At 42.8% G+C, this 26,215-nt stretch overlaps 1 long non-coding RNA gene and 1 pseudogene across 1 annotated transcript; one reads left to right on the forward strand and one right to left on the reverse strand.

Annotated features, from left to right (window-relative positions):
• Positions 1 to 8,195: 8,195 nt before the first annotated feature.
• Positions 8,196 to 8,318, reverse strand: LOC140728633 (U2 spliceosomal RNA; annotated as a pseudogene).
• A 5,091-nt stretch (positions 8,319 to 13,409) lies between these two features.
• LOC140728472 (uncharacterized) lies at positions 13,410 to 17,212 on the forward strand. The gene is made up of 4 exons (XR_012099084.1): positions 13,410 to 13,580; positions 13,739 to 13,869; positions 15,497 to 15,638; positions 16,430 to 17,212. It is a non-coding gene; the product is annotated as an uncharacterized lncRNA (long non-coding RNA).
• Positions 17,213 to 26,215: the final 9,003 nt, after the last annotated feature.

Genomic DNA, 26,215 nt, shown 5'->3' on the forward strand with positions numbered 1-26,215 from the left:
CTACGAATCAAGCTTAATACCGGGAAATACAAGTGGTTCAAATCAGCGAAGGAAGCTGAAGCGTTTGTGGCAAGTCTTCCGGCTATCCAGTCATCTTCGGAATCTGATCGGACCTCCTAAAATGGTGGATAAGTACTCCTCGTAGTAAAATTACTTTTTCTGGACTCACACTTCACTTGAATCACTCAGACATTATTCATTGAAACTTTAAGGGCTGTTGACAATCTCTCCCGGGATTTGGTGTGTGTGTAATCTATTTTTATTCTTGTATAACTTTACCTACAGAGTTCTACAACTAACTCTAACTTGTTTTGGAGGTTCGAAGTCTTTGTGAAGGCCTCCCTGTTTGTTGGTTCACAGTTTAATTGCTGATTTATTTTTCCTTTTTTTTTAAAATATTTATTTATTTTATCTTTTTTTTTCTTTTCTTCACCCCTTTTTTCTAATCTCTGAATTTTTTTCTCCATTCTCTGTAAATGGTTGATAAATACTCATCTTGAATTTATAATTTTCCCCTTCCTCTTCTTTTTTCTTTTTCTTTCTTACCTTTTTTTTCCCTTTCTCTTACTTTATTCTTCTATAATTTTTCACGGGTAGGTTAGTTTTGGTTTTTTTCCGATTTTCTCTGTATTAAGTTTTATATTTCTGCAGAAGGTGTTCTAATCTGTAGTTATGTTTTCTAGTGCATAAACTAGTTACTATTTGCTATAGTATTTATACGGAACTGTTGTGAATGACACAGATCTGGAAGTTGTATTTGGGTTAATTTTTTTGGTAGAGCTAGCTACTTGTTTTGGTAGCCGTCTAGTTTTGGGTTGTGCGGGTGGGGTGAATTTTCCAGTTCCAACATCACTCACTGTATTTATTGTTTCTCTTTATTGCTTAGGACATGTTTATATTTTGACCTTACGAATCTATGTTTACATCTCTGCTCCCAGACTGCTATTGTACTGCTTGACTTTTTATATGCCTGCTGCCTTTTATGCATTAGTAATTGATAATGGCTAGTGCACTTAAATTCGTGAGCTGGAATGTAAAGGGATTGAACCACCCTGTTAAAAGGAGGAAGGTATTCTCACGTATCAAACAACTCAAAGCTGACATTGCTTTCCTCCAAGAAACTCATATTCGTTGTTTTGATAACTCCCGGCTTCTGTCAAAGTGGGCGGGTCAGCATTTTCATTCATCCTTTGCCGCTAAAGCTAGGGGAGTTTCCATTCTTATTAACTCAAATATTCCTTTTGAACTCCATAATAAAATATCTGATACAAATGGCCGTTTTATATTGTTTCGGGTAAACTATATAACACTAAAGTTGCACTAGCAAACCTGTATGCCCCCAACTTTGATGATGTTAACTTTTTTGAACGGTTTTTTTCCTCACTACCAGACTTAAACTCATACTCTCTTATACTGGGTGGTGACTTCAACTGTTGGTTGGATCCTAAACTGGACCGATCGTCCTCTGTTACCAGATCACCTACTAAATCTGCCTTAGCTATTCAATCGCTTCTCTCTAATTTTGGTATCTCTGATATATGGCGTTTCCTCCATCCTACGGAGAGAGATTATTCTTTTTTCTCACATGTTCGCCATACCTTCACTAGAATTGACTATTTCTTACTCGATAACCAACTTATCCCATTTGCCCACTCTTGTGACTATCAGAGTATACTGATTTCTGACCATGCCCTAATTACCCTCTCTCTGAACTTTCCTGGTCTCCCTCAGAGGAATAAACACTGGCGGTTCGATTCAACTTTATTATCAGATGATGATTTTGTAATATTTATTAAGGATTAGATAACCTTTTATTTTAATACTAATACATCACCTGAAGTGCCATCCCAGATTGTCTGGGATGCCATGAAAGCATATCTGAGGGGTCAAATAATCTCTTACACAGCAAATCTCAATAGAAGATCCCGTGCAGATCGAGCAGACCTCATTAACCAGATTAAAGATTTGGATCAAATATATGCCCAAACTAAGAACCCTGAATTATACAAGAAGCGCGTTGAACTCCAAACTAAATTTAACCTTCTGTCCACTCAACCTGTCGAACGCCAACTTCTCGAAAGCAAGAGTCGCTTTTACATTCATGGGGATAAGTCTGGTAAATTCCTAGCCAATCAGCTGAGGCGTTCCAAAGCCAAACAACATATTACAAAGATCCGGAAGGAGAACGGAGACTTTACATCGGATCATTTAGAAATTAATGACGCATTTAAAAATTTTTATTCTCGGCTTTATTCCTCTGAATCTCTGAATGACAATATCTCTGTGGATCAATTTTTACAGAATCTGAATATCCCCTCACTTTCATCTGATTTCAAAGCCAAACTCAATGCGCCTATATCACCAGAAGAAATATCTTTTGCAATTTCTGCACTGTCCTCAGGGAAATCTCCTGGACCTGTTGGGTTCCCTGTGGAATTTTATAAATCATTCTCTTCACTTCTTTCTTCTCAGTTACTTTCAGTATTATCTGACTCGTTTAATTACGGCAAATTGCCACCCTCTTTCAATGAGGCATCTATTATTCTTCTTTTAAAAAAGGGCAAAGACCCAACAGAGTGTTCCTCGTACAGGCCGATCTCTCTGCACAATGTTGATGTAAAGATCTTAGCTAAAGTGTTGGCTCATAGATTAGAAACCGTTATTCCCTTCATTATCTCTGATGACCAAACAGGCTTTATTAAAAACCATCTCCCTTTTTTTAACATTCGGCGTCTATTTAATATTTTATACTCAGTTCCAACTGGGACTCCTGAATGTGTTATCTCCCTTGATGCGGAGAAAGCATTTGATCGTATAGAGTGGAACTACCTTTTTGCAGTCTTAGAAAAATTTGACCTCGGCCAAAGTTTCATCTCTTGGATCCAATTGCTGTACCTGTGTCCTACTGCTTCTGTTCTAACTAATTTTCAGAAATCCCAAGTATTTAATCTCAAACGTGGCACCCGTCAGGGACGCCCCTTAAGTCCCTTTCTCTTTGATTTGGCTATAGAACCTCTGGTGATAGCATTTCGAAATTGTCCTGAATTGACCGGGATTTGGAGAGGGGGTGTTGAGCATAAAGTTTCTCTCTATGCTGATGACTTATTACTCTTTCTCTCAAATCCGTCTACATCCTTACCTCTAATGTCTTCACTTCTTGACCAGTTTAGCCAGATCTCTGGCTATAAACTCAATTTACATAAGAGTGAACTTTTCCCAATTAATAAAGAAGCACAAGAACTAATATTTCGTGATCTCTCTTTTAAAGTAGTCCATAATCAATTTACTTATCTTGGAATTACAGTCACAAGGAAGTTTAAAGATCTCTTTCGTGAAAACTTTGTCAATCTTTCATATGCTATAAAACAGAGTCTGGTACAATGGTCACCTCTATCTATGTCTTTGGTAGGTCGTATTAATGTTGTTAAAATGTATGTTCTCCCCAAATTTTTATACTTATTTCAATCTATCCCAATTTTTATTCCTAAATCTTTTTTTGATTTCCAAAATAAACACGCAGTCTTTGCTCAAAAATATCCGGATGGAGATGAGAGAAAAAAAGCCGTTTCGGAACTGATGCGGAAGGTTGATCTGAGCAAAAATCATTTCAAGAAGTGGATGAAGTCTGGAAAATCAACTTCATATGCTAGTTTTGTTGCCGCTCAGGAAATAGTCAGGCACGGGAAGCAGTTTACAGATGATGAATATATAAAAATCTTTCATTAAGATTTCAGAACATCTATTCACGGACCTTAAAAACAAGAGTGAAATTGTGCAGAAAATCAGGGATATGCCCCTCTCTGCAAAGACTGTCAAAGAACCATAAAAATGGCAGAAGACATCACAAGACAGCAAATTAAAGACATCAGTTCAGCTGTGGCCTACTCGATTGCCTGTGACGAGTCTAAAGACAAAGGTGATATTGAACAAATAGCGCTGTTCTGCCGGTATGTAAACTCTGCCCGGCCACAGGAAGAAATGATTGAGTTGATACCTCTAAAAGGCCAAACACGGGGGGAGGACATCTGTGAGGCTGTCTTGAATTGTTTAAGAGCCAAAGGAATAAAGACCACCCACCTGGTGTCAGTAGTTACTGATGGGGCACCAAATATGACAGGAGCGCACAAGGGGTTTGTGGCTTTACTGCAGAAGTCGCTGGACAGAAAGCTGCTGACTTTTCACTGCATCTTGCACCAAGAGGCACTGTGCGCTCAAACATTTCCTCCGGAATGCACAGAAGTAATGGATGTTGTCATTCAGATTGTCAATAAAATAATGGCAAAAAGTTTAAATCACCGTCAATTCCGTTTGTTACTGGACGAGCTGGAAAGCGTATATTCTGATCTCCTGCTGCACAACAAAGTCCGGTGGCTGTCCAGAGCGGAGGTGCTGAAACGCTTTGTCGCGTGTCTGGAAGAAGTGAAAACTTTCCTGGGCAGCAAAGTGCTCACCTTTCCTGAGCTGGAACAGCCAGAGTGGCTGGAAAAGCTACACTTCATGGTAGACATGACAGCGCACCTGAACACGCTGAACACAGCTCTTCAGGGGAAAGGACGCACAGCCCTGCACATGTTGGAGGATGTTTTGGCATTCGAGCAAGTTGACAGTGCTTGCCAGAGATTTACAGAAAAGCACATTGTCTCACTTCCCCAATTTGAGAGAGTTCAAACAAGCTCACGACATGATAAATTCGGAGTATTTACATTCTGCAATCATCGCAATGCAAACATCGTTTGGGAAACGCTTCTGTGAGTTCAGAGAGGAAAAAAACACATTATCCTTCCCGGTCACTCCCCTAAGCATCGATCCATCCCTACTGAATACGACTGCATTGGCAGGTGTGAGTCAACCTGATCTTGAGATGGAACTGGCCGACATAGCCGACAAAGACATATGGGTGTCCAAGTTTAGACGCTTGACAGCAGACCTTGAAGATGTTGCCCGTCAGAAGGCCGTTCTTGCTCAGAATCACAAATGGAGTGATATTGAAAACCTCCCCAAACCGGACAAACTTGTGTTCGAAACATGGAATGCTATCCCCGACATTTATGTAAACATTAAAAAGTATGCGCTTGGAGTCCTGTCGATCTTTGGATCCACATATGTATGTGAGCAGGTGTTCTCCAACATGAACTTTATTAAAAACAAACATCGGGCACGCCTCACAGATGACAGCTTGCGATCCTGTGTAAAGATGAAGGTGATGTCATACAGCCCTGATGTGCAGACGCTGTGTGCTGAGGTCCAGGAGCAGAAATCCCATTAACCAAGTATGATAAATATTTTAATTGCCTATTATTTTACGTATATTCATATTTTTTCATTGTTCAGTGAAATAGTCCTTTCATTTTTCAGGTTGACAGCTGGCTGACGTTATTTTTGGTTTGCTGCTGGCGGACAATTTAAGTTCGGCGTTTTTCATAAATACAAGAAGGACTCAAATAGACATTGAGTATTTTACTTAAAAGTAACCTTCAACCCAACGTCTTTTTTTCGGAGTTCAAAAAGTTTTTGTTGCATGCAGAAATGTAATTTCGTTTTCTCAGTAGGAGTTCATCGATTTCATAAATGCAACACATTATAGTTTGTTTCTACATAACATAAAGGCAAAAAAAAACGTTGTATGCAGTGTTATTTCATTTTAAATGTCAAACGGGTTTTGTGGCTCCCAGTGTTTTCTTTTCTGTGGGAAACGGGTCCAAATGGCTCTTTCAGTGGTAAAGGTTGCCGACCCCTGCCCTAGTCCGAGACCACGGAGACCCGGGACTTCTCCCCCAAGGAGCTGACCCAGTTGGCGGATCGGTACCTCCAACGACCAGGCGAGCACCTCGCCGCCTGGCTGCTCCGGCTGTGAGACGAGGGGGCCCCAACCTCAGCCTCTCCCATCAGGAGGCAAGCGCCCTGGGAAGCCTCTCTGACCAGCAGAGCATAAACAATGCGCTGCAGGCGCCACAAGCAGAAATCCGCGACGGCACAACCCTGTCGGATCGGGTAGTGACCGCGGTACGAGCTCGCTATCCCACACTTCTGGAGTGGGATCTACACGGGCGCCCACAATGGGGTACGGTCAGTGAGGGCACCCGGGTTATCAGGGAATGGGCACTGGTCAACGGCATCTATCAAGGTGCCTGCGACCGTAACTTCCTTGAAAACAAACGAGTGACCGGTGCCCTAGCGGGATACTTGGTCACTACCGCACGCCCCGATCTGAAGTCGGTAATCCTGCCCCTCATGGCACCAGCTAGCGGTAGGACCGTACGGGATGCCATCACCCTCCTGGAGGGATTAGAATATATGCAGAGGGGGGTACCTACGCAGGTCCGGAAGACCGAGACAAGGGCCCTGGACACTACCCCTCTCAGATATACACGCAGGCAGCTGTACACGGACCTGCTGCGTGCAGGGGTGGATCGTAACCAGATAGATGGCATCCCCACCCCCAACCTATATGCCCTGTGGAAGGAGCATTGCAGGGGGAAGACTACTTACAAAAAGACCACCCACACCGAGCCACCCTCCACGCCTCCCCTGCCTGAAACTGTCTCAAAGGCCCTCAGAGCAGAACTCAGACAGCTCGTCAAGCAGGAAATGTCCCACCTCCACCAGCAAAGTGCCTCGCCCCTGGCGTGGCAGACCTCTTCCCTCTTCCCATAGGATGAAGGCCGGGGCCCCCGGCGCATTTGCTCTCTCGCCCTTTCCCGCCCGAGGCCACATATACCCGTCACAGTACATTGGGGAAAGGGAAACACACAGAGGTGGATGGCGCTTGTCGACACAGGCGCCCAGCACACGATTATCCCAGGTAATCCTGCCTTATGGATGGGTACGGACATGCAGATAGAGGGATTGGGGGGCTCCCTGTTACCAGCTAGGGAGGTCACCCTTCGCCTAGCCATAGGCAACCATTCCCCCAGACGTGTACGTCCTTATTGCCTCCTCCCCGGAATGTATCCTCGGGATCAATGTTTTAAAGGGACAATCACTTGAAACAAACAGGGGCAAGTTCACCTTCGGCATCGCGCGAGCCACTATTGTCGTCGGGGCGGCTAAGTGGGAGCCAATTGTCATTCCCCCTCCCTCCAAGATCATCTGTAACAGTCAGTACAGAGTGCCGGGGGGGGGGGGGCGCCAAGAAATCGCAGACTCCATTCAAGCCCTGTTACGGGAGGGAATTATTAGAACCGCTGCCTCGCCTTTCAATAGCCCCATTTGGCCCGTCCGTAAGAGGAACGGCTCCTGGCGGATGACCGTTGATTATAGGCAATTGAACAAGGCTGCACCCCCCACCCTCGCCGCCGCTGTACCTGACATTGTCACCCTTATTGAAGACATCGCAGGCCGTCCCCATAAACCCTGGTACGCTGTTGTCGATTTAGCGAATGCATTTTTCTCGATTCCCCTGCACTCAGATAGCCAAGACCAGTTTGCCTTTACTTGGGATAGCAGACAATACACATTTTGTCGCCTGCCCCAAGGCTACATTCATAGCCCCACAATCTGCCATGGCCTTGTCTCCCGCGATTTACACAACATCCAATTCCCACCGGAGATTTTGATTGCCCATTATATAGACGATATCCTTCTCCAAGGCCCTTCTGAGACCATTGTGTCAAAGGCCCTTCACATGCTAATCGAATCCCTCAGGGGACGGGGCTGGGCCATTAATATGGAAAAGATACAGGGCCCCAGCCGGGGTGTCATTTTCCTCGGAGTACAATGGAACTCCGGGCACAGAAGCATACCCGATGCCGCCAAAAATAAAATTTTAAATTTTGCCGTCCCCTCGAATAAAACTGACACACAGAGATTCGTGGGGCTCCTGGGCTATTGGCGGCAGCAGATTCCCCACTTGACCATGCTTCTCCGGCCGCTCCATAGGATCTCCAGGAAAAAATCCACATTTCTCCGGGGGCCAGCGGAACAGGCTGCCTTTGATACGGCGAAACTAGCGGTGGAACAAGCCATGCCACTTTCTTCCCGACAGGCGGGTCTGCCTTTTGAGTTACAGGTCTCAGCGAGCGAGACGGTCGCCGAGTGGAGCCTCTGGCAGAAGACCCCAGGGTGTAGAGTCCCCCTCGGTTTCTGGACTAAGTCCCTACCTGAAGCGGCAGTGCACTACAGCCCCTTCGAGCGCCAGCTACTAGCCTGCTACCTGGCGCTCCTCGCCACAGAACACCAAACAGGCACCGACCCTTTTTTTTTGCACCGGTCCCAGAAGCACTGCAATACCGGGTCGATGCGTGGAGTGGACGGAGCAAGCCCCTATTCCATCTCCCTGTTCCAAAAATCAATTTAACATATGGTCCCCAGATAGGGGTCGTACGTCCTTCGCCCCCATCTCCCCATAATGCGATGGGTCAAGTCCCCCGATTCCACCCACAAGGAGGGCCGTGTCCAGAGGTCCTCCATTGTCAAGTGGAAGTGGTACATTGCGGACCGGGCTCAGTCAGCCGCCTCCATGAACAAGTCATGGCTTTCTCCCAGTCCCAGGACCCTGCCCCGGACATCCCCGAGGTACAACCCTCCCCAGCATGTTGGGGTCAACCCTTCGATTCCCTCGATCCCAACAGCAAACTGCGCACCTGGTTCACAGACGGCTCCAGCCGCTGGAAAGGGGGTAAACAATTTTGGAAAGCGGCAGCACTTCATCCCGCCACGGGTAGAATTTTAACCACCGAGGGAGGGGGGGGGGGTTCCAGTCAACTTGCCGAGCTGGCGGCAGTAGCCCTCACCCTCCAAAACACTACCGGACCAGTCCACATCTATACTGACTCCTGGGCAGTAGCTAACGGCATTGCAGTGTGGATGGCCCGGTGGCAAGACATGGGGTGGGAAATACACGGACGTCCCCTCTGGGGACAGCACCACTGGCGTTTCATTTGGGACCAGGCTACCCACAGAAAAATTTCTGTCCACCATGTGGATGCCCATACCCGGAACGATAATGAAGAGGTAACGTTTAACGCTGCTGTGGACCAGGCTGCCCAAATATCATCTGCCACCACTTCCACAGACCCCAGGGCACGAGCTGCGTGGGCACACAGACCCCAGGGCACTAGCTGCGTGGGCACACAGACCCCAGTGCACGAGCTGCGTGGGCACACCGCAAAGGTGGCCACTTAGGGGCCGATGGCACGCGGCGCTGGGCTGAACAATTCGGTGTCGCCTTGACACTCAATCAATGTAAAACATCTGTAGATAACTGCCCCATCCGCCAGCTAGTCAAGCCACGGGACTGGCCGATAGGGCCACCGGGCCACATTCGTCGTGGCATGGGAGCGGGTCAGGTATGGAAAATTGACTATATTGGACCACTCCCGCGACAGAATAAGAAGCTCCTCAGAGAGGATGAAGAGATCATTACTCCCCAATGCCATTTGGCTTTACAATTCAACTATGTTAAAGTGCCGGGGTTAGGACTGAGCTTAAGTTACCATTCAATGTATTTAAGTAAACTATTTAAGAACTTTTTAAAAGCTATTTATTAATGCTTTTTGAGAGGGTGATTTTAGATGCATATCATATTTTTACTGAGTTAAGTATTGTATGTAATTAGTTTTGCTACAATAAGTGTTTGGGACATTGGAAAAAATGTTGAATTTCCCCATGGGGATGAATAAAGTATCTATCTATCTATCTATCTCTATCTATCTATCAGTATGTCCTCACGATTGTGGACACATACTCGGGTGTCCTGGTGGTGGTGCCCTGTGAGAGGGCCGACCAGAACGGCACCATCAGAGGATTACAGCACCTCTCCTCTATCTATGGGGTCCCATGGGAGGTACAATCCGATCAGGGCTCACACTTTGCTGGGACCAAAGCCCAGACCTGGGCGGCTGAGGCGGGGATCTCCTGGCTGTTGCATTTACCCAACCACCCCCCGGCATCGGGCTTAATTGAAAGAATGAACGGCCTGCTCAAGTTAAAAATTCGCACTCTGACACCCTCTCGCACGCTGCAGGGGTGACTAAGTGTCCTTCAGCAGGCCGCTGACCAGTTAAACACACGGCCCACTAGCTAAGGGGGATCCCCACCGGCCCGCCACCTGGCACAGTCCCCATCTCCCGACTGGGAAACTACTGAACCCCCCCGAGATTGAGGACTCGGGCAGAGTATGGATCCGACAGCCGCAGAGCCTCCCCAGAAAGCGAGAAATTGTCACGCGCGGTCCGGGGACACCCGCTGGGTTGCCATTCCGGGCAAATCTGATTTGTCCTGTATACATACCCGGCATTTAACCAGATGGGAATGAGTTTCCTCCTACACCTACACCTACCCCCACCCTTCCACCCCCGTCTCCCTCTACAGGACAATGGTGCGACTCCAGTCATCCCTCCTGGTCGCTGCGATGCTCGGCTCCGTGACAGCTGCCAACACCTTCCTCAGGGTCGCTTACGAGTTTGCCAGCAACACCAACAGATCGGACTGCTGGATCTGCTTGCGGGCCCCAGCACACGCTCATGATGCGCTGCCACTCACGCCGACCCCGCTGGATGATTCAGATGAACTGTTTACACAGACTGTTTGCTCCTGCTGGTTTTGGTATATCTGTTTGGGCGGGGGCCCTGCTGGCAGTCCCCCACCACTCTCCTCCCCACTACACGACATCTCGTCCCTTGACCCCCGATGGGGTGGGTGCTTCAGGAACTGGTATTTCCCTCCCTACAATTTGACCTCCACCCGAGTCCCCACCCTCAGAGTTATTCCACGGCCACTGAGTATACCTAACGAATGCTGGTGCAGACTCCGCAATGCGCACACTTCTAACTTTTCCGTTGGTCACAGCAACTGCCAGCGAAACTGGTACCCGGGTGCCCCAGTGACCACTGCCGACGATGCCGCTAAGCTGGGAGCTCCCTGGACCCTGAACGGGACCCACTGGATCTGCGGCCACCGCGCCTACCCGTGGCTCCCCACGAGCTGGTAGGGCTGCTGCTTTCCAGCATATGTGGTGCCCTTCATCCTGAATGACCTTGGGGAGCATCCGGCGTACAGCGGCCACCGGGACAAGAGGGCCATTATAGAGGCAGAGAGGTTCCGGATGATGGCCTTTCCCAGTTATGGTATGGTCCGGCTGTCCTGGGAGGTGATCCAGATGACCAATGTGCTCGAGACTCCGGCCAACGAGACGGCAGTGGCACTGCAACACACGGAGGATGCCCTCACCCGAACGGCGGCAGAACTGACAGCTGTCAGGATGGTCGCCCTGCAGAACCGAATGGCACTGGACTACCTACTCGCTGCTGATGGTGGAACGTGTGCGGTGGTTGGTAAGGGATGCTGTATCTTTATCCCTGATGAGTCCAGCAACATCACTCACTTGGCCGCTCACATTTGGGACTCGGTGGCTAAATTTCAAAAATCAAGGGACCAGCTCCTCCAGCACAACACCTCGTGGGGCAATTGGTGACCGTTTGGGTCCCTAGGGGGGTGGTGGGCAACTGTCATTCACTGGTCCATCGCACTCATTCTTGTAATCATAGCCATTTCTATACTATGTTGCGCATGCCAGCTGATTAAGAGTGTCTCTGCATTTACTTTGCTGCTCAAAATTGGTTATTTCTGGTATATGCGATTTTGTTTCACCCTCTTATGTGTGTTGGCTATGTGGTGCGTCTTCCGAGGGGTGGAGTGTATCCAGAGGGACCGGCCACGTGACAGATGCACTGCCACCTGCCAATCAACATTTGGTCCCTCCCAACTAATCAATGCACACCTAAATTATCGGTCACCTTAATTGGATGATCTCGCCCAGCTCCATGCTTTAAAAGGTGAGACTTGCCCCTGGCTCGCTCTCTCTTACAGACCACCTTATTGAAGGTAAGTGCTTTGATTTATGTTTGGGAAGATCTATCGTTTGTCCTGGGAAGGGAGCCGCAGCTATCCAAGGTCAAGGGGGATAGCTGTTGTAGTGCTTTTCCCTTGTTCTTTGTTTGTGTAACCGCACCCTGTCCCCACACCGCTTCCTGTGTATTGTAGTTGCTTGTGTTGGCCCGACTTCCCCTTGTAAATAAATTCCTTATTATTAAAACTGTGTGTGTCCAGGCCTCTACCGTTGAGACTCAAAGAACCAGTTATTTTCCATCACAACACCCGTCTACAACCACTCTTTGCCTTCTGTGGGCAAGCCAGTTCTTGATCCACAAAGCAATGTCCCCTTCGATCCCATGCCTCCTTGCTTTTTCAATAAGCCTTGCATGGGGTACCTTATCAAATGCCTTACTGAAATCCATATACACTACATCTACTGCTCTTCCTTCATCAATGTGTTTAGTCACATCCTCAAAAAATTCAATCAGGCTCATAAGGCATGACCTGCCCTTGACGAAGCCAGGTTGTCTATTCCTAATCATATTATGTCTCTCCAAATGTTCATAAATCCTGCCTCTCAGGATCTTCTCCATCAACTTACCAACCACTGAGGTAAGACTCACTGGTCTATAATTTCCTGGGCTATCTCTACTCCCTTTCTTGAATAAAGGAAGAATATCCACAACCCTCCAATCCTCCAGAACCTCTCCCGTCCCCATTAATGATTCAAAGATCATCGCCAGAGGCTCAGCAATCTCCTCCCTCACCTCCCACAGTAGCCTGGGGTATATCTCATCTGGTCCCAGCGACTTATCCAACTTGATGCTTTCCAAAAGCTCCAGCACATCCTCTTTCTTAATATCTACATGCTCAAGCTTTTCAGTCTGCTGCAAGTCATCACTACAATCACCAAGATCTTTTTCCACAGTGAATACTGAAGTAAAGTATTCATTAAGTACCTCTGCCATTTTCTTTGGTTCCATTCATACTTTCCCACTATCAGACTTGATAGGTCTTATTCTTTCACATCTTATCCTCTTGCTCTTCACATATTTGTAGAATGCCTTGGGGGTTTCCTTAATCCTGCCCACCAAGGCCTTCTCATGGCCCCTTCAGGCTCTTCTAATTTCCTTTTTAAGATCCTTCCTGTTAGCCTTATAATCTTCTAGATCCCTAACATTACCTAACTCTCTGAACCTTTTGTAAGCCTTTTTTCTTGTCTAGATTTATTACAGCCTTTATACACCACAGTTCCTGTACCCTACCATAACTTCCCTGTCTCATTGGAACGTGCAGAACACCACACAAATATCCCCTGAACATTTGCCACATTGCTTCCGTACTTCTCCCTGAGAACATCTGTTCCCAATTTAAGCTTGCCTGACAGCCTCATAATTCCCCTTACTCCAATTAAACAAAATAATATATAAATGTTAATTTATATAAGTACTTAACTGTCACGCAGTGTTTCTGTTTACATTGTGTAATATAGTGTGCAAAACAACTAATAAAAGTGATTAAAAGTTTTATAGCATTGATTTAATTGGAATTTACTGTGACTAATTCCAGCATGAACTAATCTCAAACGAAATGAATCCAAAATAAGATTTCTTGAGGATCACCAAATCATCAGACCGTAATATTTTTGTGATGCAACGGGATGATTGTTTAAAACAGTTCTTAGCTCCTCCCCAGAAAAAGATCCAAGACTATTTATGCCTTCTCCATCTGCCCTAAAGTTTATTAAAATCGCTACTCCTGACCAGGTAACATCTCTACAGACATCGAACCATTCAGTATCGTTTTGAATTGTAGAGGAATGTACTCTAATTGTCTTTTAAATTCTGACTTTAGCTATATTCGGGAGAGTTTCCAAAATGATGAGAGGAATGTACTCTAATTGTCTTTTAAATTCTGACTTTAGCTATATTCGGGAGAGTTTCCAAAATGATGAGAGCGATTGTGTTTGCTATGATGGTCTCGATGCTAATAATGGAGGCAACGAGTTTGCCAATGTCCTTAGAAGAAGAAGTAAAGTCCGAATTGCTGAAGCAGGTAAAAAGTAAAGCCATAAAAACGTGAACAATTATCAAAGCAAAACACAGCGGGCTCATCTTTCATGTATAACTGTTAATAAGTTATTTGCCTTTAAATTTAGAAATGCTGTTTATAAAAATCGAATTATGGATATGAAAAATCTGGCTCTTTTTTGGACTTTTCAATTGACAGAAATGTTAACTAAAATACAAAAGGCTGCTCTCTACCCTAAAATAAGATAAGGTCCGATCAGATAAGGTCTGCTTCCTACCACTGCTTCAAATGCACAGCTGCTGCTGTTTATTGTAAAACAAAGCTTGATTATCCGAAAAGTGATAGGTCAGTCATAGAAAAGCATGCCGCTCAGAAGATGCAACGCAAAATGTAATGTAAGTGTACTTTCTCCGTTTTGTATCGAAATTCCCAAGTTCTTAGAGAGGAATTACTCTCTAACAGAATATATCATCATATTTATCGATATATCTGTGCTCTTGTGCCTTTCTCCTAACCTTTCATGACAACAACTAACTTTATTGAACTGCATGTAATCCCAACCCAGTTAACCGTTCCTCCAGCGCCACTGTGAGGCCGCTGACCAACCCGGCTTCAGACTGACCCGCTTAGCTAAAGAGCCGGAGATCAGAGCACGGAATACTGGAAATACTTCGCAGGTTAGAAAACCAGGCAACGCCTGTATAGAGAAAAAAATATCTTTTGTGCATTTCTACAATTCCGTGTTTTCTTTAAAATTTGATGCCCAGCATCTATATCCGCGGGTGTTGGGAAAGTCATATTCCAAGTATGCTTTTCCAGAACTCGTAGGAACATTCCGAACCATATGTGCACGTTTCAATGTTTCCATTTGTTATCAGAGAATGTATACAATAAATAACCTGAAATTCTTATATATTGTATACGTTCTGCGATATTAAATTGAACTATTGAAATATGTGCATATGGTTCGGAATGCTCATACAACATAAACGGATATATACTTGTTTCTGTATATTTCAATTATTTCAAAACTTGGATAAAATTTTAGGGTGATCCTAGCTATTCCACATTTTGCCGTGAAATACTACCAGTTACGATAATATTCCCTGCCCGTGCAGCTCGTCCCGGGTTACCACAGGGTTACGTTCCTGTGATCTATTCATAACCCCGAACAGTTCGCAAGTCGGATATGCGGCGGAAAAGAGTTCCCACGTAGCACAAGATGCCCGAAGGCCAGGAGCAGCCGGTAAATCCATCCCGCCTGCATATTTGTATGGACAAGTACGTATTCGTAAACTGGGAGAACCTATACTGTAACTGTAAATGCTCCAAGGCTCTTCACAGAGGCGAATTCAAGGTGATTCTTTCCGCCGTTTTGTGGGTACATATTCCGACCAGTGGAAAGTTCAGAGACGGCGAGTTATTTCCTGCTTGTGTTGTCAAAGGCTGCTACTGTCTCATAATGTTAAACCCAACCGGTTTGCAGTCCCCCACTCCCCCCCGTAACAACGAAAACAGATTAATTTTGATAGTGGTATATAAAGAACTTTCACAAGTATATGAACTTACAGGTGTATAAAGAATTTTCTGAATCTCCGAGAAGTTAAATGACATTAATGCAGTATATTTTTCTAATGGTTTGTTCTTTCAGATTGCTGAAATTTTGAATGAATGGTCTCCAGGATTAGATAAAAATGCATTGTTGATGAGACAATCGCGAGACGCTTTCGGATGTGACGGTGGGGACTGTTTCGCGGCCCTTATGGGTAAAAGATCAATGAAAAAGACAGCTGGTAGGTTAAAATTGATGGGGATGGACTTTGCAATTGTGCCACTTTATTCATTTATATAAGCAGTGAATCGACATCCTTTAAGATTTAAGTGCTGATCCAAGATCTCAGCATAGCTCTCAAGTTTTGCAGAAGCTTCACTTTTCCCTGCCGATAAATCATGTCGTTATTACCAATTTTAACATACACTTGACTGAAGTGTGGTCAGAATTTTGCAATTATATTTCATTTATATAGGGGATTCTGATTTCGAGGCTACATATGATTTATACAATCAAGTCAAGTCAAGACTATTAACTATTAAACATGTCACTAAATTTGTTAATACCTTGTGCTGTCAACCTTCTGACAAGTTCAAGGGTGATCAAAATCAACAATTGCATATTATGACAAATCATTTCCTCCTTAATGGAAAGAGAAAGAAGTTAACGAATTTTGTAAATGTAAAGCAAATAACCAGCAAATTAAAGGCTTCGCATTCTACTGATGATTTCAAACAATTTGGGTTTAATTTAAATGTTTAAACATCACCCAGCCATTCTCCTGTTCTAGATTAAATTTGCTTCAAGAATTGTTTTGGTATTTATTTGAACACATTGTATTTGGACTTCTTTCAATAATTTTGCATATTATATAGAAGCAATTTAAGCAACATCCATGGAAACTTGTAAGTAAATGAAAATGCAACTGATTTTTCACTAGAGGGCTCCATCAACCTAAATTTTAAAAATATATGGCTAAAAAGAATACAGATATTAAATTAGCTTCTGATCCACAAATTCTATTTTTTTTAGATTCAAACACAGCAAAGTTATTACGAGATCCACAGAACTACAACTTGAACCCTCAATCTATCGAGTAATGTGCTACAACTAGCCCGGAAATGAATGCATCTACAGAAGTTGTATACTGAGTTCCAAATTTTAATTGATGTTGAAGCGGATTTCTAACAAATAACATTACTTACCAGATTCAAACGTAATCAAACAAACTATACTATATTGGTCTGATTAAACAGTTTCATTCTTTCTCAACAAACTGAAGGTAAACACTAACCTAGTTGAAATTACTCATTACTTTGTCTAAAGAAACTGTATTTGAACTCATTTTCATAATGGTTGCCTGCAGTCTATGTTCAAATGCTGTAAACTAGTTCTAGACCATTAGAAAGGAAGGACAACATATGCATAATAATTAAAAGTTACTTTTTTAAAAATTGGTGCATGTGGGATCACCATGTCCTTTTCAGAGCATTCATAAATAATTTTTGACAAGATTTAGGTCTTTTTCAATATATTGGGCTTGTGTCTTTAAATTGAAATTACAATTACAAATATACTTATATATTGCATTGATGAAAAAATGTAATCATAAATATTTGACAAATTATGGACTTCTGGAGAAATGTAGTCAAATTTAAAGCATGAGTCTTATATAAGTATACATGCATACTTCATATTTTTCTGTTTAGTAAAAAGTTATCAAAATAAATAGTAAACAACTAAACTATCAGAGAAGTCCAACATCTTGTTTTAATTGCTAATATGTATTTCAAAAAAATAAAGAAATTGCAGTGACTGTTTTGTCAATGACTTATTATATCAGATGGTCAAGAAGAAGTAAGAATTTTACTCATAATTTATGATCACATTTTTAACAATAAAAATGCTGTTTTAGCTGAAAATGTTAAAAAGCCTCAAGATACTGCTCTTCTCATGTTGTGCTTTACAAACATTTGTTTTCCTTATAATAAAGACTGAGATTAAAAGGTTCAAAAAAGATAGATAAAAATGCAAACTATTAATAATCTAATAAACAATTCTGAAAATACTGCAAAATTTCCAATCAGATCTCACATTTATTAACCATGATTAAATGCCACAGCTGGAATTAAAACATAGAAACATTTTCCCCTAACACGAATCAATAAGACAACACAGCAGATTTAATGAATTGTGCCTCAAACTGCATTACAATCTAGAGTTAATGGTAATTTAGTGCTTTGAGAGATTGGTTATGGTAGAATCAACTCCTGCCTAAGCAAGGACATGGACCTGCTGTAATTTGCCCATCGCCACAATAGAAACTACAGCAGATGCAATCTCACTGGCTCTCCACTAGGCCTTGATCCACTTGGACAATAGCAATACCTGCATCAGGCTGTTGTTCATTGACTATAGCTCAGCATTCAACGTCATTATATGCTCAGTTCTAATTAACAAGTTCCAAAACTTGTGCCTCTGTACCTCCCTCTGCAAATGGATCCTTGACTTCCTCACCAGGAGACAACAGTATGTGTGGATTGGAAATAATATCTCCTCCTCACTTACAATCAGCACTGGCGCACCTCAAGGATGCATGCTTAGTCCTCAAAAAGGCTCTACTTTTTCTATACCTACAACTGTGTGGCTAGACATAACTCAAACACCTTTTTAAAATTTGCAGATGACACAACTATAATTGGCAGAATTTAAGATGGTGTCAATGAGGCTTACAGAAGTTAGATAGATCAGCTGGTTCAGTGATGCCATAGCAACAGCCTTGCAATATCAGTAAGACCAAGAAATTGATTGCGGTCTTCAGGAAGGGGAAATCAAGGAAACACACTCCAGTCCTCATAGAGGAATCTGAAGTGGAAAAGGTGAGCAGTTTCAAGTTCCTGGCTGTCAACATCTCTGAGGATTTTGGGCCCAACATATTGATGCAACTACAAGGAAGGCATGACAGCAGCTATATTTTATTAGGAGTTTAAGGAAGTCAGTATGTCACCAAAGACACTCACAAACGTACTATGGAGAGCATTCTAACTGGTTGCATCACTGTCTGGTATGATGGGGCCACTGCACAGGATCAGAGAAGGCCACAGAAAGTTGTGAACTCTGCCAGCTCCATCATGGTTACTAGTCTTCCCAGCATCCAGAACACCTCCAAAATGAAATACCTCAGAAAGGCAGGATCCATCACCCAGGACATGCCCTCTTCTCATTGCAACTATCACAGAGGAGGTACAGGACATGCTCAGTATTTTAGGAACAGCTTCTTCCCCTCCACCATCAGATTTCTGAATGGACAATGAACCCATGACACTACCTGAGTATTTTTTTCTTCTGGTTTGGAACTCCGTATTTAATTTAATTTTCTTTTTCTAAATATACTTATTATAATTTTTAATTATTATGTACTGCAATATACTGCTGCCACAAGACAATAATTTTCACGACATGACAGTGATATTAAACCTGATTCTGATTCTGCAATACTAGTTGTACAAGTGACAATTGCCATGTACCAAGTAGCCAAAGCTGGAGTCTCAATACATTCTGAAAAACATGAGCCATTAGCAAATCTTACCCAAAAAAATTCAGATATTGTAACAAACTGAGAATACTCATTAACATTTCAAGCTGGTCTTTTGATGTCTTGAAATACAGTAGTAATGCCAGGGTAGATTGCACCATCATACACTGACAGCACATTTAATTCCATATATCTTCCAGTTAAGTGTTTTATATGTGTGCTCCCCTCTTCCTCTATTCCTCACTTTGACCCTTTACCTTTTCTCACCTCCTATCATTTCCCCCGGGTCCCCTTCTCTTTCCCTTTCTCCCTCGGCCCACTCTCCTCTCCTATCAGATTCCTTCTTCACCAGCCCTTTACTTTTCCCACCCACCTGACTTTACCTATCATCTTCTAGCTTTCCTCCTTCCCCTCGCCACACCTGCTTATCCTGGCATCTTCCCCTTTCCTTCTCAGTCCTGACGAAGGGTCTCGGCCCGAAATGTCGACTGTACTTCTTCCTATAGATGCTGCCTGGTCTGCTGTGTTCGACCAGCATTTTGTGTGTGTTGCTTGAATATAACATAGAAATATGGTTGTGTCAGCATGAATTAATCAGTCTGATGGCCTGGTGGAAGAAGCTGTCCCAGACCCTGTTGGTCCTGGCTTTTATGCTACAGTACTGTTTACCAGATGGTAGCAGCTGGAACAGTTTGTGGTTGGGGTGACTCAGGTCCCCAATGATCCTTCAGGCCCTTTTTGCACACCTGTCTTTGTAAATATCTTGAATAGTGAAAAGTTCACATCTACAGATGCACTGGGCTGTCCACATCACTCTCTGCAGAGTCCTGCGGTTGAGGGAAGTACAGTTCTCTTGCCAGACAGTGATGCAGCCAGTCAGGATGCTCTCAATTGTGCCCTTGTAAATAATTCTTAGGATTTGAGGTCCCATAACAACTCCTTCTACTGTCTGAGGTGAAAGAGGCGCTGTTGTGCCTTTATCACCACATAGCCAGCATGTACAGACCACGTGAGATCCTCAGTGATGTTTATGCCAAGGAACTTAAAGCTGCTCACCCTCTCAACCCCAGATCCATTGACATCAATAGGGGTTAGCCTGTCTCCATTCATCCTGTAGTCCACAACCAGCTCCTTTGTTTTTGCAACATTGAGGGAGAGGTTGTTTTCTTGACTCCACTGTATCAGGGTGATGACTTCTTCAATGTAGACTGCCTCATTATTATTTGAGATTAGGCCAATCAGTGTAGTGGTCATCAGCAAATTTAATTAGCAATTGGAGCTGTGGATGGTGACAGAGTTATGGGTATACCGAGAGTAAAGGAGGGGACTTAGTACATAGCCCTGAGGGGCACCTGTGTTGAGGCAGCATGAAGGCCAAGATCTCTGAGCTTCTTGTTCAGCCTGGAGGGAATTACGTTGTTGAATGCTGAACTGTAGTCCAAGAACAGCATTCTCACATAAGCATCTTCTCCAATGTGGTCCTCAGGTTCTTGCCTCGCAATTGCCAGCTTGTTGCCACGAGATTTCTCCCAGTTGCTGAGAGTGACACAGTGGTGCTCCATGTTTGGTACTGCCGCTGTGGAAGATGCAATTTCATCCGGTGACCACATGAATTTGCCCTGGATGCTCCGGTTTCATTATCGTAGTGGTACATCACAGAGCAGGCCATACAGCCCAGTGAGACCACACACTGACCAACAACACTTACTTATATGAACCATCTTCCTCATTTTACATTCTCATCATCTCAACACCCCCATACCGCTCCCCAATATCCTGCCACTCTTGGGGCAAGTTACAGTGGCTAATTCATCTATGTCTTCCGCTTGAAAAGGGGAACTGGAGCAGCAAGGGAAGCCCATCATCACAGGAATGACGTGCAAATTCTGCACGGACTGATCCCTGGTCTCTAGAGCAGAGTGAAAGCAATGCTAGACACTGTGTCACCAAGTCAACCAGCAGACAGAAATGCTGGTAGGTTAACTGGCTACTGCAAATTGCCTCTTGTTTAAGGCCAACTGAGAAAGAATATGTTGCAGAGCTAATAAGTGGGGCATGGGATGAGTGGAAATGCTCAGAGAGCCACATAGGTTCAATGGCCTCTTAGGTCATTAGAAAGTATGAGAAATACAAGAAAAACTCCAGTGTAGATTTACCAAAACTGTGTTTGTCTAACTATTACTTGGATTGCACTACCTGTCTGTATAATCTATATTTTCATTTATATTTATCATTATTATTGTTATATGCAGAGAGACAACATCTGCCGGAAGTAAATTCCTTGTATGTGCATAGGTACTTGGCGATTAAAGTCTGATTCTGATTCTGATTCTGATTCTATAGTTGTTATTTCAACCGTCTCCTTGCAGCTTGTGCCCTCTTTCTTTCCAGTCCTGATGAAGAAGGGTCTCAGCCCAAAATGTCGACTGTTTATTCCCTCCATAGATGCTGCCTGAGTTGAGTTTCTCCAGCACTTTGTGTGTGTTGCTCAGGAAATAATCAAACCATCCAGAAATTTTACAGGAAACTAATATTTAATTTAAATACCAGAGTTAAGGCAATCCTTTACCAGTTAATGACCCTTCAGCAACTTCCCCACACAGCAAGCTGTATCAGACTAACAGCCAGTCATGACAGAATGGGGAAATGAGAAGGTGCTACTGTTAAGATGCTGTTAAATCTTCAGCATTTCTGGGTCTCATTCTGGAGCTACACTTTCCTCTCCACCTCCCCATTAATAGCAGCCTATGATCTTTCTTACCTGCTTTTGCTGGCTTTGCAGCCGCATTGAATCTGCCATAACCCACCCAAGAGTAACAGGAAAATTCCAGGCTATAATCACACTCTCACTCGCGGAAGTACACACGGCGGAAAATCTTCCCAACTCCTGACCCTATGCTAACTGACTAAATCTATTTAACCCTCTTGTTTCTACATCACTTATGAGCTTTTCATAACAAAGAAATTATCAATGTCAGTCTTATTAACCTTGTGAAACCTGTGGGGAAAGGGAACTACCTTGAATTGTGATAATGATTTCAGGACTGTCTTTTTAAGGTTAAAGTTAATCCTTCTTGGAACGATACTCTCCCAGCTGGAGTTGGAGGAAGAGATGATGTGAATACAAGAATACAGCAGGTTGTAGAGGGAATGATTTGTATACACTGTGTGCAGGATATAAGCTACTTTACTGGCTAAATCCATCATTTATTCCCTATCCCTAGCTGTCCTTGAAATAAAAGGTGTACCATTCCAAAGGACAGTCAGGAGTCAACTAGATGATTGTGAATCTGGGGTCACATGTAGACCAGTCTGGGCAAGGATAATGATATATGTTCATTAGGATTTTATGACAATCAATAGTCTCATGGTTATCATTACAGATACTGGCTTTATAATAAAATTAATTTGTAATAATTAATTTCATAGTCACCATGTGAGATTTGAGCTCATTTCTGCCAGATCCTATTTCAGTAAAGCAACTACTCTTTTGGTGTTCTAGGTTTAATGAAGTTCAGGAGGTTGGATTCTAAAGCATAGACAGAATTGCCAACTTATTATTGCCTTTAGGATTCTTCATGTTGTGTTATTCTCTTTGCAGAACCATTAATTTAATTCTGTTCTTATAAAATACATTTCAGAGTCAGCAAGTTGAAAGAAAATGTATGGTTTCTTGAAACAACATCTACTGTTGTGGTTATCAATGCAAGATGTTGTTCCAAGATATCTGTTATTCTTTAAAACCAATAGATTGTTCTTATCTCTTTAAATAGTTTAAAAAACAAATTGCTAATTGACAAACCACAGTGCTTGTCAAGTTAGTTAGCTGGATTATTTTTTTAAACAATCTAATAAAGACATATCTTATAAAAAATAATGACTAAAATATTTTTGTTTTGTTCTGTTTGGCTGCCTGATAATGATCAACTTTCTACAATATCATGTCCTCATAAGTTTATAATTGTCTTTATTAGGCTTTGGAAATTTTCAATGTTATTTGAATTCTATACTTAGTATGTCAAACTGCCAGATTAAATCAAGGACAATTTTTCTCTAAGGCCATTATATTTGTTAAGATTTTATGATGGCAAGTAAACAAAAATTCTATACATCAATTTAACTTTAAATATCTTCTTAGGTAGTTTAGCAAACATAAATATAAACATAAATCTTGGTAATTTGTGAAGGGAGAATTACTTGTCAAGTTAAGAATACACCTGTCAGTTTATAATTTGATTTGATCATAACATCTTCCTGGGAAACCTCTCCACCATTATCAATTCTTTGTATTCAATCTCAGCGACCCTTCCTCAGATAATATGCTGTTTAAACTATCCTCCACTGTCTGTGTTGTATCCTTTTTCTCAAAAAGTTCTCATAAAAATCTTAGGAAAATGAATTCACTTGCAGCTTAATACTTAAAAACTGAATGTAAGTAAAAGACTTTGTCTTCAATGTGACACATGAACTTTTTTACCCTTCCCACAGATGCTGCCCGGCCTGTTGAGCATATACAGCATTTTCTGTTTTTATATCATTCTGAGTTGTAGCTTCACCACATTGGTATCACATTTTACTGTGTGTATACCTGATGTCACTTCCTCTTCATCTCCATGTCGTTTCCATGGCTCAATGCAAAATGCCAAGCCACAAGCTATCAAATTACATCTACACCATTTAACATGATTGTAGTGCAAATGGCCATTGACTTTGACACAGATTGCATCAATTTCTTGTTCACCTTTTGTTAAATTCTAAAATACTCCCAAACCTCAGATTTGCTGCTTTTTTCCTCTCCCTCTCTCTCCGTCAACAGGATTTACATTTCTCATCAATGTCTTTTGTCTCCTGATGCATAGCTCCCCACAGCTTGATTCTAATTCTATTTCATAATATGCTAAGCCAAGATCCTATCTACTAACTGCACTGATTCTATCCCATTTTAAAAGTTATATTTCACTTCATTTCCCTTTTTTGTTTGTTCTTCCCAATCTTTACTTCTGGTTTTGGTAAACGCAACCACATTTCTACAACTATGTAATTAAGCCCATGTGTGCTGCTAGTTCATCCTCCTTGTTAATGCATGCATTATATTGTTATTACATCTTTAAATCACACCTTTTAACAGGTTTTCCATGTTTTGATCCTATTTCTCATATGCCTTCATTTCTACTTCTTTTTTATTTTGTCTGCTGATTTACTAACTACTTATTGAATCTACTTCTAACTGTCCTCTCAATTTCCCAACAAATCTTTACCAAAAGCACATAAACCCACCCACCTGCAAACATCTTGGTCCTGGCCATGTTAAGGTACAAGGTTCTACCAGCCCCCAAAACATTCCCCATCTCAGAAAGTCCAAAGCCCTCTCTCCTTTTTTTCTCTCCAGCCATGAATAATCCTGGTCTGCCCTGTATTTCTGTAGCTGCTTGCACATTGAACTGTGAACGCTCTTGACATTTGGGTCCTCCACTCCCCTGACTTTTTTAAGAGCTGCTTGCAGAATCTCATGCCTCTTTCATCCCATGTGTTGGTATCCATGTGGACCACTCCTTTTCACCCTCCTTCGTCAGGATGATCTGCAGCATTCTGTGACATTCTCGACCTTCAGCACTTAGATCCTAAGTCTGGAATCACCTCCCTGAATCCTCCCACCTCTCAGTCTGTCTCCTCCTTTAAGATGACCCTTCAAGCCTTCCTCTAATCAAACATTTCATCACCTAGCCATGACATCATTTTCTTCAGCTTGGCCCCAATAGTTTAACTGTCGTTTAAAATTAATTCTCGCCCTTAGAATTCCTTGGTTTATCATTTTAAATATAAGGCAGATTCTAGTCTTCATATGAATAAACTGAATTTATAAAGTTCACAAAATTATCTGCCGGAGGCTTCATTAGAGAATTCCAGATTGTCATATCCATGCAAGATATGATGAAGACACTTAATACTCTGAGATTCTTCATTATGCATACTTCACTGACGTTTACATTTATAATAAACCCACAGCCAGACTTATGCTATCTGGAATTTGTCCACTTACTTAAAGATATTAAGAAGGTTAATTAAATACACTGATATTTTTCTGATGCGTAAGGGATTTTTCCAAGGTATCTTCTGTGCATCGTCGCCAAGTTTCAAACGTTCCAGATGTACCGTGTGTACTTAAAAATGATTCTATTGCTGACATGCTTAAGTTTTCTTTTAGTGCTTCTTCTCACTTGGCAAAAACATCTCCTGCACAATCTCCGTCAGCACAGGAGCACCGCAGGAAAGTATACTGGGCCCCCTGTTCTACTCGCTTTACACCTATGACTGTGTGGCTAAGCACAGCTCCAACACCATTTACAAGACTGCTGGTGACACCATGGTTGTGGGCTGAATCAAAGGTGGGCATGAATCAGCATGCAGGAGAGAGATTGAACATTTGGCTGAGTGGTGTCATAACAACAACCACTCACACTCGATGTCAATAAGACCATGGAACTGACTGTAGACTACAGGAGAGGGAAACCAGAGGTCCATGAGACAGTAATCTTCGAGGATCAGAGGTGGAGAGGGTCATTAACTTTAGATTCCTGGGTGTCACTATCTCAGAGGACCTGTCCTAGACCCATCATATAAATATACTTGCAAAGAAAGCACAACAGCACCTCTACTTCCTCAGTCATTTGCAGAGATTTGGAATGTTATCAAAAACCTTGGCAAACATCTATCGATGTGAGGTGGGAAGTGTGTTGACTGGCTGCATTGTGGCCTGGAATGCGAACACCAATGCCTCTGAGTGGAAAATCCGACAAAAGGTACTGGTGTCGGCCCAGTATATCACAGGTAAAATCCGCCCAACCATTGAGCACGTCGATATGAAACATTGCCAAAGAAATGTAGCATCCATTATCAAAGATCCTCACCGCCCAGACTATACTCGTTTCTAGCTGCTACTATCAGGTAGAAGGTACAAGAGCCTCAGGACTCGCACCACCAGATTCAGGAAAAGTTACTACCCCTCAATCATCAGGCTCTTGAGCTAAAGGGGATAACTACACTCATTCAAGGACTCTGTTATCTTGTTATTTCATGTCCATTATTTGTTGCTATTTATTTATTATCTGCATTTGCAGAGTTTTTTTTAACCATTTACAGTTCCTGATGTTTAGTGACTGATCTATCGTTTTGCTAGGTATGCCCTCAGAAAAAGAATCTCAGGGTTGTATGTGGTGACATGTAAGTACTCTGATAAAAAATTTTACTTTGAACTTCGACTTCTTCTAATTCAGTTATCGGTG

This window comes from Hemitrygon akajei, chromosome 5 (genome assembly GCF_048418815.1).
Source record: "Hemitrygon akajei chromosome 5, sHemAka1.3, whole genome shotgun sequence".
In the NCBI taxonomy this organism is placed as follows: domain Eukaryota; kingdom Metazoa; phylum Chordata; class Chondrichthyes; order Myliobatiformes; family Dasyatidae; genus Hemitrygon; species Hemitrygon akajei.